Consider the following 11,927-nt stretch of genomic DNA (forward strand, 5'->3'; position numbering starts at 1 on the left):
TGTCGAGCTTCTTGAATGTTGTTGGAGCTGCACTCATCCAGGCAAGTGGAGAGTATTCCATCACATGCCTGACTTGTGCCTTGCAGATGGTGGAAAGGCTTTGGGGAGTCAGGAGGTGAGACACTCACTGCAGAATACCCAGACTCTGACATGCTCTTGTTGCCACAGTATTTAAGTGGCTGATCCAGTTAAGTTTCTGGTCAATGGTGACTTCCAGGATGTTGATAGTGGGGGATTCGGCGATGGTAATGCAATTGAATGTCAAGGGGCGATGGTTAGACTCTCGTTTGTTGGAGATAGTTTTTGCTTGCCACGCGTATGGCACGAATGTTACTTGCCACTTATCAGCCCAAGCGTGAATGTCATCCAGATCTTGCTGCAGGTGGGCATGGATTGCTTCATTATCTGAGGAGATGCAAATGGAACTGAACACTCTGCAGTCATCAGCAAACATCCCCACTTCTGACCTTAAAATGGAGGGAAGGTCATTGATGAAGCAGCTGAAGATGGTTGGGCCTAGGACACTGCTCTGAGGAACTCCTGCAGTGATGTCCGGGGCTGTGATGATTGACCTCCAAATATCACAACCATCTTTCTTTGTGCTAGGTCTGACTCCAGCCAATGGAGACTTTCCTCCCCAATTCCCATTGACTTCAGTCTTACTAGGGTTCCTTGATGCTACACTCGGTCAAATGCTGCCTTGATGTCAAGAGCAGTCACTCTCACCTCACTGGAATTCTGCTCTTTTGTCCATAGAAACATAGAAATTTACAGCGCAGAAGGAAGCCATTTCAGAGCATCGTGTCCGCGCCGGCCAACAAAGAGCCACACGGCCCTCGGTCAGCAGCCCTGAAGGTTACATATAAACCTATGAACAATGAACAATGGTAGACAGGTAAAGAGCATCCGGCCCAACCAGTCCTCGCCACACAGGTGCAAAAGTTTCTATAGGTATGCAAAGAGAAAAAGGTTAATAAAGACAAACGTAGGTCCCCTGCAGTCAGAATCAGGGGAAGTCATAACGGGGAGGATTTCCTGGAGTGCATAAGGGATGGTTTTCTAGACCAATATGTTGAGGAACCAACTAGGGGGGAGGCCATCTTAGACTGGGTGTTGTGTAATGAGAGAGGATTAATTAGCAATCTCATTGTGCGAGGCCCCTTGGGGAAGAGTGACCATAATATGGTGGAATTCTGCATTAGGATGGAGAATGAAACAGTAAATTCAGAGACCATGGTCCAGAACTTAAAGAAGGGTAACTTTGAAGGTATGAGACGTGAATTGGCTAGGATAGATTGGCGAATGATACTTAGGGGGTTGACTGTGGATGGGCAATGGCAGACATTTAGAGACCGCATGGATGAATTACAACAATTGTACATTCCTGTCTGGCGTAAAAATAAAAAAGGGAAGGTGGCTCAACCGTGGCTATCTAGGGAAATCAGGGATAGTATTAAAGCCAAGGAAGTGGCATACAAATTGGCCAGAAATAGCAGCGAACCTGGGGACTGGGAGAAATTTAGAACTCAGCAGAGGAGGACAAAGGGTTTGATTAGGGCAGGGAAAATGGAGTACGAGAAGAAGCTTGCAGGGAACATTAAGGTGGATTGCAAAAGTTTCTATAGGTATGTAAAGAGAAAAAGGTTAGTAAAGACAAACGTAGGTCCCCTGCAGTCAGAATCAGGGGAAGTCATAACGGGGAACAAAGAAATGGCAGACCAATTGAACAAGTACTTTGGTTCGGTATTCACTAAGGAGGATACAAACAACCTTCCGGATATAAAAGGGGTCAGAGGGTCTAGTAAGGAGGGGGAACTGAGGGAAATCTTTATTAGTCGGGAAATTGTGTTGGGGAAATTGATGGGATTGAAGGCCGATAAATCCCCAGGGCCTGATGGACTGCATCCCAGAGTACTTAAGGAGGTGGCCTTGGAAATAGCGGATGCATTGACAGTCATTTTCCAACATTCCATTGACTCTGGATCAGTTCCTATGGAGTGGAGGGTAGCCAATGTAACCCCACTGTTTAAAAAAGGAGGGAGAGAGAAAATAGGGAATTATAGACCGGTCAGCCTGACCTCAGTAGTGGGTAAAATGATGGAATCAATTATTAAGGATGTCATAGCAGTGCATCTGGAAAATGGTGACACGATAGGTCCAAGTCAGCATGGATTTGTGAAAGGGAAATCATGCTTGACAAATCTTCTGGAATTTTTTGAGGATGTTTCCAGTAAAGTGGACAAAGGAGAACCAGTTGATGTGGTATATTTGGACTTTCAGAAGGCTTTCGACAAGGTCCCACACAAGAGATTAATGTGCAAAGTTAAAGCACATGGGATTGGGGGTAGTGTGCTGATGTGGATTGAGAACTGGTTGTCAGACAGGAAGCAAAGAGTAGGAGTAAACGGGTACTTTTCAGAATGGCAGGCAGTGACTAGTGGGGTGCCGCAAGGTTCTGTGCTGGGGCCCCAGCTGTTTACATTGTACATTAATGATTTAGACGAGGGGATTAAATGCAGTATCTCCAAATTTGAGGATGACACTAAGTTGGGTGGCAGTGTGAGCTGCGAGGAGGATGCTATTAGGCTGCAGAGTGACTTGGATAGGTTAGGTGAGTGGGCAAATGCATGTCAGATGAAGTATAATGTGGATAAATGTGAGGTTATCCACTTTGGTGGTAAAAACAGAGAGACAGACTATTATCTGAATGGTGACAGATTAGGAAAAGGGAAGGTGCAACGAGACCTGGGTGTCATGGTACATCAGTCGTTGAAGGTTAGCATGCAGGTACAGCAGGCGGTTAAGAAAGCAAATGGCATGTTGGCCTTCATAGCGAGGGGATTTGAATACAGGGGCAGGGAGGTGTTGCTACAGTTGTACAGGGCCTTGGTGAGGCCACACCTGGAGTATTGTGTACAGTTTTGGTCTCCTAACTTGAGGAAGGACATTCTTGCTATTGAGAGAGTGCAGCAAAGATTCACCAGACTGATTCCCGGGATGGCGGGACTGACCTATCAAGAAAGACTGGATCAACTGGGCTTGTATTCACTGGAGTTCAGAAGAATGAGAGGGGACCTCATAGAAACGTTTAAAATTCTGACGGGTTTAGACAGGTTAGATGCAGGAAGAATGTTCCCAATGTTGGGGAAGTCCAGAACCAGGGGTCACAGTCTGAGGATAAGGGGTAAGCCATTTAGGACCGAGATGAGGAGAAACTTCTTCACCCAGAGAGTGGTGAACCTGTGGAATTCTCTACCACAGAAAGTAGTTGAGGCCAATTCACTAAATATATTCAAAAGGGAGTTAGATGAAGTCCTTACTACTCGGGGGATCAAGGGGTATGGCGAGAAAGCAGGAAGGGGGTACTGAAGTTTCATGTTCAGCCATGAACTCATTGAATGGCGGTGCAGGCTAGAAGGGCTGAATGGCCTGCTCCTGCACCTATTTTCTATGTTTCTATGTTTCTATGATAGGTCCAAGTCAGCATGGATTTGTGAAAGGGAAATCATGCTTGACAAACCTTCTGGAATTTTTTGAGGATGTTTCCAGTAAAGTGGACAAGGGAGAACCAGTTGATGTGGTATATTTGGACTTTCAGAAGGCTTTCGACAAGGTCCCACACAAGAGATTAATGTGCAAAGTTAAAGCACATGGGATTGGGGGTAGTGTGCTGACGTGGATTGAGAACTGGTTGTCAGACAGGAAGCAAAGAGTAGGAGTAAATGGGTACTTTTCAGAATGGCAGGCAGTGACTAGTGGGGTACCGCAAGATTCTGTGCAAGGGCCCCAGCTGTTTACATTGTACATTAATGATTTAGACGAGGGGATTAAATGTAGTATCTCCAAATTTGCGGATGACACTAAGTTGGGTGGCAGTGTGAGCTGTGAGGAGGATGCTATGAGGCTGCAGAGTGACTTGGATAGGTTAGGTGAGTGGGCAAATGCATGTCAGATGAAGTATAATGTGGATAAATGTGAGGTTATCCACTTTGGTGGTAAAAACAGAGAGACAGACTATTATCTGAATGGTGACAGATTAGGAAAAGGGGAGGTGCAACGAGACCTGGGTGTCATGGTACATCAGTCATTGAAGGTTGGCATGCAGGTACAGCAGGTGGTTAAGAAAGCAAATGGCATGTTGGCCTTCATAGCGAGGGGATTTGAGTACAGGGGCAGGGAGGTGTTGCTACAGTTGTACAGGGCCTTGGTGAGGCCTCACCTCGAGTATTGTGTACAGTTTTGGTCTCCTAACTTGAGGAAGGACATTCTTGCTATTGAGGGAGTGCAGCGAAGATTTACCAGACTGATTCCTGGGATGGTGGGACTGACCTATCAAGAAAGACTGGATCAACTGGGCTTGTATTCACTGGAGTTCAGAAGAATGAGAGGGGACCTCATAGAAAAGTTTAAAATTCTGACGGGTTTAGACAGTTTAGATGCAGGAAGAATGTTCCCAATGTTGGGGAAGTCCAGAACCAGGGGTCACAGTCTAAGGATAAGGGGTAAGCCATTTAGGACCGAGATGAGGAGAAACTTCTTCACCCAGAGAGTGGTGAACCTGTGGAATTCTCTACCACAGAAAGTTGTTGAGGCCAATTCACTAAATATATTCAAAAAGGAGTTCGATGAAGTCCTTACTACTAGGGGGATCAAGGGGTATGGCGAGAAAGCAGGAAGGGGGTACTGAAGTTGCATGAACTCATTGAATGGCGGTGCAGGCTAGAAGGGCTGAATGGCCTACTCCTGCACCTATTTTCTATGTTTCTATGTAATACCCAATGTATCGCAACATTTTACACTCCACCCCACCTGGAGCCATGCGATCTCCTGGGAGAGGCAAAAAAAACAGAGATAAAAACCCAGGCCAATTGGGGAAAAAAGATCTGGGAAAATTCCTCTCCGACCCATCCAGGTGATCAAAACTAGTCGAGCAGATTATTCTGGCTGTATTAGATTCCATGATGTACTTACCATCATGTCTGCGCCAACTAACAAGAGGTTATCCAGTTTAATCCCACTTACCAGCGCTAGGTCCGTAACCCTGCAGGTTACAGCACTTCAAGTGCCCATCCAAGCACCTCGTAAATGTGGTGAGGGTTTCTGCCTCCACCACCCTCCCAAGCAACGAGTTCCAGACCCCCACACCCTCTGCATGAAGAAGGTTCCCCTCAAATTCTCTCTAAACCTTCCACCAACCAACTTAAACCTATGCTCCTTCGTAATTGACCCCATCCACCAAGGGAAATAGGCCCTTGCTATCCACTATATAAGAACATAAGAATTAGGAACAGGAGTAGGCCATCTAACCCCTCGAGCCTGCTCTGCCATTCAACAAGATCATGGCTGATCTGGCCGTGGACTCAGCTCCACTTACCCGCCCGCTCCCCGTAACCCTTAATTCCCTTATTGGTTAAAAATTTATCTATCTGTGACTTGAATACATTCAATGAGCTAGCCTCAACTGCTTCCTTGGGCAGAGAATTCCACAGATTCACAACCCTCTGGGAGAAGAAATTCCTTCTCAACTCGGTTTTAAATTGTCTCCCCCGTATTTTGAGGCTGTGCCCCCTACTTCTAGTCTCCCCGACCAGTGGAAACAACCTCTCTGCCTCTATCTTGTCTATCCCTTTCATTATTTTAAATGTTTCTATAAGATCACTCCTCATCCTTCTGAACTCCAACGAGTAAAGACCCAGTCTACTCAATCTGTCATCATAAGGTAACCCCCTCATCTCCGGAATCAGCCTAGTGAATCGTCTCTGTACCCCCTCCAAAGCTAGTATATCCTTCCTTAAGTAAGGTGACCAAAACTACACGCAGTACTCCAGGTCCGGCCTCATCAATACTCTATACAGTTGCAGCAGGACCTCCCCGCTTTTGTATTCCATCCCTCTCGCAATGAAGGCCAACATTCCATTCGCCTTCCTGATTACCTGCTGCACCTGCAAACTAACTTTTTGGGTTTCATGCACAAGGGACCAATCGTGAAGCAGTAGAGGCGTGTCCTGCACAGTAGGAGTTGTGAGCAGTGAGGAGAGCAGCCATCAACTTGAGCTCCTGACTGGAGAGCCCTGAGACCAGCCCAGGAAGAGAAGGAAGGAAGGGGCTTCACTACAACTTCTATCCAGAGGGAGAGGAGGAGAAAAGAAAACTTTTAAACATCTTTATCATTTCTGCAAAGAGTTGGAGAGAGGGGGAAAAACCACAACAACCATCCAGTGTGGAAGGAGGGAGACTCAACTACTCTACAGGTGGGTGTGGGTGCATTTCCCCAAACAGACTTTGTTGTATCGGTGGGGGGAGGAAAGAAGACCACTGAGGGCCGGAACATCGCGGGGGGTGTGTGTGTGTGTGTGTGGTAGTGTGCGTGGGGGCCGTGCTTACAACTGGGCCCCCCCCACAATTGGAACCCCCCCCACCCCCCACATTTGCCTAGCCTGGGATAGCTGGAGCTACCAGGCTGAAGATTGTCATCAATCACCCAATTAAAGATCGTTAGGAGTGCCTGGTGGCTCCAGCTACCCCAGGTGAAGACATCTTCTCCCCCCACCTGAAGACCACCCCAAGGACTTTTGTGTTTTGCCATCTGGGGAGTGCACCCACCCACAGCTGCGAGGGGAGACCTGCCCTCGCAGTCCCCCCCCTTCCCACCCCCCCTCTCTCTTTCTCTGTTACTCTGTTTCTCCCCTCTCTCTCTGAGAGCCTCTTTCTTCCAAATTTAATTTAAAAAAAAACATTTAAGACAACTGAGCAGAGGGAGCAAGGCCCCTCCCCAATTGCCAACTAGGGGAGAGGTACCTCATTAAGGGCTCCTCTGCTCAGTCAATCTACAAGAGGCCTAATAAAGACCATTAAGGCCTGTGACTTTGGGGTGGGTGTAGCCCTTAAAGGGACCCCGTGATGGCGACCCCATCCACGCCGGTGGCAGGGCCAGCAAGGTCATATGCGCAGGCGGTGTCCACATCCACGGCACCTCCTGCGCCAGCCGCTGCCCTGCCACCTTTCAGACTAATAACAAAAAAACACGGGGTCAAGAGCTACACTCACCCCACAATGAGCATCGAGGAGTGCGTGCGGGCGATGGCTGGGGTAGTCGGCCCCTCGGCCATTGTCGCAGCCTCCAAGATGTCTGGGAAGGCCGTGTTCTTCCTGGGGTCGGAGCGGGCGGTGTCCCTGGCCCTTGAAAAGGGGCTCACGGTGGGCGGGACGTTCCTGCCGGTGGACCCTCTCGAGGCCACCGCGCAGAGGGTCATCATTTCAAACGTCCCGCCCTTTGTTCCCGCTGAGCTCCTCCTCCCTCACCTACACCAACTGGGGGAGGTAAGGTCGGGGATCAACCCCATACCGCTCGGCCTCAGGGAGAACAGCCTGCGCCACGTGTTCTCCTTCCGCCGCCAGCTCTTTGTCCGGCTGGCGCGGGAGGAGACGACGGAGGGGAGCTTTAATGTGGTGCACGAGGGGACTGCCTACCGCGTCTTCTGGACGTCGGACGGCGTGCGGTGCCATGCCTGTAGGGAGGTGGGGCATGTTCGTAAGAACTGCCCCGCCTCCAAGGCCGCCAAACCACCGAAGGCGGCCAAGGCTGGCACCGCCGCCACCCCTCCCCCTAGTTGCGTCCGCGTGCCGGGAGCCATGGGTGCGCGGGCATCGTCGGAGGCCTTTGTTTTCAGGGCCTCCGGCGGGGGGGAGGGAGAACGTTCGACCGGAAAGAAGGCGCGGAAGAAGGCGAAACATCTCGAGGCGGGTCCCCTCGGTGCGCCGGAAAGTCTGACCACCGCGCTCAGCCCAACCCAGTCACCGGCGAGCGCGGGGTGCCCCGAGCCCGTGCCCGGGCCCTTGAATACCACCACAGAGGGGCCCAGGCGCGGGCAAGAAAAGGAAAAGGGGGGGGCGGAGCGGGAGGCCTCGGCAGACATGGAGGTCTCCCTGACTCCGCGCGCCCCCAGGAACAAAAAGAGGCACCGCCCCAATGAGGCGGAGGGGGAACAACATCCCTCCGCGGAGGAGGCGGTGCCCGCCGCGTGTCCCGCGTCCCCCACCAGCGCACCCAAATTGCGCTGCAGGCGCGAGGAGTCTTTCCCCGGGGAGGGTGAGACAGTTGAGGCTGCCCAGCCTCTGCCTCCCGGGGATGGAGTGGAAGATCTGCCTGTCGTGGGGGGCGTGGGGACCGCGGAGGAATGCGTAGCCGCCGGGCCGGGCGTCCCGGGGACTGAGGCGGGCGAGGCCGAAAAGGCCGAACCTGAGCCCGCCCAGCTATTACCCAACTTCCCCCGGGATTTGCTCGACCCGGCAGAGAATGAAACAAATAATTATGACACTGTAGATGCTGGGCCGGGGGGTGGCAGCGGGGAGGGGGAGGAACACCCACCCTCGCCCCTTACTTTGGAGCTGGAGCACTTGGAGGGCCTGGGGATTTCCTATGGCCGGGTCTCTCCTTGTTCTCCGGTTCCTGGGGCGGAGGGGGAACCCCTTCCGCTGTCATTTCCCGACCCAGCACCATTTTTAAAAGAGCCCAGTGGGGACTCCTCTGCCGACGATCCTGGGGGTGGGATCGGGGCAGTGCCAGGGCCGGTTGGAGCGGCCGGTTCATTTGCCGTACCTTGTGCGGTCGATGGGCCGGCTGCTGGCGGCCACCTCCCGGAGGAGGACGGGGACTCGGTGGGGGACGCGGGTGAAGACCTAGAGACCACCGCCAGTGAGGCGGTGGATCTGCTCGCGGCCGCCGCTGAGGCCCTCCTCGTTCCTGCAAAGGAACTCCGGGACTTTTTGGCCCAGAGCCGGGGTCGCCGCGACCAAGCCCGACTGGCCCTGGAAAAATGGTCCGAGCCGGAGCTGATCAAGGGGTCCGTCCGCGCCGCCGTTAAAACCTTGGCCGCGGGCGGGCCCTTGACAAAGGAGCAGCACCTTGAGCTGCGCGAGCTCGAGGGACTCCTCGCTGGGCTGCGGAGGGAGCGGAGTTCAACAAAAGACTCCGCTCCCTCCCCCACAATAGGTTAAGGTAGAGGTTGCACTATGCTTTTGCCATGAAGATAACCATAGCCAGCCTCAACATCAACGGCGGCAGAGGGGCACGCCGTAGATTTGACAATTTTTCGCTCCTGCGGGAGGGGAAATATGCGGTGTGCTTCCTGCAAGAAACCCACACCGTTCCGGGAGACGAAGCCACGTGGCTCCTGGAATGGCAAGGAGAGGTCCGCATGAGCCACCTCACCGCCATTTCTAGTGGGGTGGCCATCTTGCTGGGCCCGCATTTTCAGCCGGAGATCTTGGGGGTCGAGGAGCCCGTGCCAGGCCGCTTGCTGCACGTAACGGTTCGCCTGGGGGACGTGCCGCTCCATCTCGTGAACGTGTACGCCCCTCATCCCGGCCCGCAGCAAACGCGCTTCTTTGAAGAGGTGTCCGCTCTTCTTGGCTCCGTCGACGTCGGCGACTGCATTGTCCTCGGGGGGGATTTTAACTGCACCCTCGAGGCGAGGGACCGCTCCGGTGCCCCGCAGTGCATGACGGCGATGGAGAAGTTGAGGGACCTGGTCGGGTCCTTCGACTTGGTGGACGTCTGGCGAAATCTCCACCCCGACTCCAGCGCCTTTACTTGGGTGAGGCCTGGAGTTGGATGGTCTAGAGTCGACCGCCTTTACGTGTCTCGGGCGTACGTTTCCTGCGTCCCGGCGGCCTCCATGCGGCCGGTGCCGTGTTCGGACCACCACCTGGTGTGGGCGGAGCTCGCTTCGCTCCGCGCGAGGACGGGGTCCGCGTACTGGCACTTTAACAACCGGCTGCTGGAGGACGTGCGGTTCCAGGACTCGTTCCGTCGATTCTGGTCCGACTGGAGAAGGAAGCAGGGGGGCTTCCCCTCCTTGAGGCTATGGTGGGACGTGGGCAAGGCTCACGTCCGCGTCTTCTGTCAAGAGTACGCGAGGGGGTCGACCAAGAGGCGGGCGGCCAGAGTCGGGCGCCTAGAAAAAGAGGTGCTCGACCTGGAAGCCCGTCTCGGTCAAGTCGTCCAGGACCCGGCCCTGCGGACGGTGTACGAAGCGAAGAAGGCCGCGCTGAAGGACCTGCAGCTCGTCGGGTCCCGAGGCGCGTTCGTGAGGTCGCGGATCCGGTTCCTGCGGGATCTGGACCGCGGCTCCCCCTTCTTCTACTCGCTGGAAAAAAGGCAGAGTGTCCGTAAGCAGCTCTTGACGCTGCTGGCCGACGACGGCTCTCTCGTCTCGGATCCGGAGGGCGTCAACAACAGGGTCCGTGAATATTACGGGGCTCTGTTCTCTCCGGATCCGTCCAGCGAGGAAGCGCGTAGAGTTTTGTGGGAGGACCTGCCGAAGGTCGGCCCGGAGGGCGCCGAAAATCTGGAAGCTCCGCTAAGCCTGGCGGAGCTGACCGGTGCCCTCGCCCGGCTCTCGAGGGGAAAATCCCCGGGGCTGGACGGGCTGACCGTGGAGTTCCACAGGGCGTTCTGGGACGTCCTGGGGAGCGACTACGCGCGGGTCCTGGGGGAAAGTCTGGCGACCGGGGAGATGCCCCTCTCTTGGCGCAGGGCAGTCATCGTCCTGCTGCCTAAGAAGGGCGATCTCCGCCTCCTTAAGAACTGGCGCCCGGTCTCCCTCCTCAGCACGGACTACAAAATCTTCGCCAGGGCGATGTCTGCTCGCCTTGGTGCCGTGCTGGACCACATGATCCACCCCGACCAGTCATACACGGTCCCGGGCCGGACGATCCACGACAACATCCATCTGGTCCGGGACCTCATCCATTGCTCCCAGGAGGCTGGTCTGTCGGTCGCCTTCCTATCCCTCGACCAAGAGAAGGCGTTCGACAGGGTGGATCACGACTATCTGCTCGGAACTCTGCGCGCTTTCGGGTTCGGGACGCATTTCGTCGCCCGGATCCGACTTTTGTACGCCGCCGCGGAGTGTCTGATTAAGGTTAACGGGTCCTTGACGGCGCCCCTTCGCTTTAGGAGAGGGGTGCGCCAGGGATGCCCCATGTCCGGCCAGTTATACGCCGTTTGCGTGGAGCCTTTCCTGCGCCTCTTGCGGACGAGGTTGACGGGACTGGCTCTGCAAGGGCCGGGCGTGGAGGTCGTCCTCTCGGCTTACGCCGATGACGTGCTCCTCGCGGTAGAGGATCCCGCTGACCTGCGGAGGATGCGTGAGTGCCAGGAGATTTACTCGGCCGCGTCCTCCGCCAGGATCAACTGGGAGAAATGTTCCGGACTCCTGGTGGGTCAGTGGCGGGTGGACTCCCTGCCGGAGGAGCTCAGGCCTTTTGCCTGGAGCACGACCCATCTCCTCTATCTGGGAGTCTACCTTAGCCCCGACGAGGAAGCCTGGCCGGCGAACTGGCAGGAGCTGGAGGCCAAGGTCGCCGCTCGCCTAGGGCGCTGGACAGGACTGCTCCGAGTGCTGTCCTACAGGGGTCGAGCGCTAGTCATAAACCAGCTGGTGGCCGCAATGCTGTGGTACCGGCTGGTCACTTTGACCCCTCCCCCTGCGTTTGTCGCCAAGATACAGAAGAAGCTGGTGGACTTCTTCTGGAACAACAGGAAGCACTGGGTCTCTGTCGCGGTCTTGAGTCTCCCGCTTGAGGAGGGCGGTCAGTCGTTGGTGTGCGTCAGCGCCCAGCTCGCGACTTTCCGTCTTCAGACCCTGCAGAGATACCTTTACGTCGAGCCCCCTCCTAGGTGGTGTGCTCTGGCGAGGTATTTCTTCCGCCAGCAGCTCGACCTCAATTATGACACGCAGCTCCTGTTTGTGAACTTGGGGGGTGCCAGGACCGCCCTCCGGGAGCTGCCTGTCTTTTACAGGGAACTCATCAGGGTCTGGAACAAAGTCTCCACCAAGCGCAGCTCTCCGCCGGCTGGAGTGGCGGCCGTCCTGCAGGAGCCGCTGCTCGGGAATCCGTACCTCCACGGCCGAGGCTTCATG

Source organism: Pristiophorus japonicus, chromosome 1, assembly GCF_044704955.1.
Source record: "Pristiophorus japonicus isolate sPriJap1 chromosome 1, sPriJap1.hap1, whole genome shotgun sequence".
Lineage (NCBI taxonomy): Eukaryota > Metazoa > Chordata > Chondrichthyes > Pristiophoridae > Pristiophorus > Pristiophorus japonicus.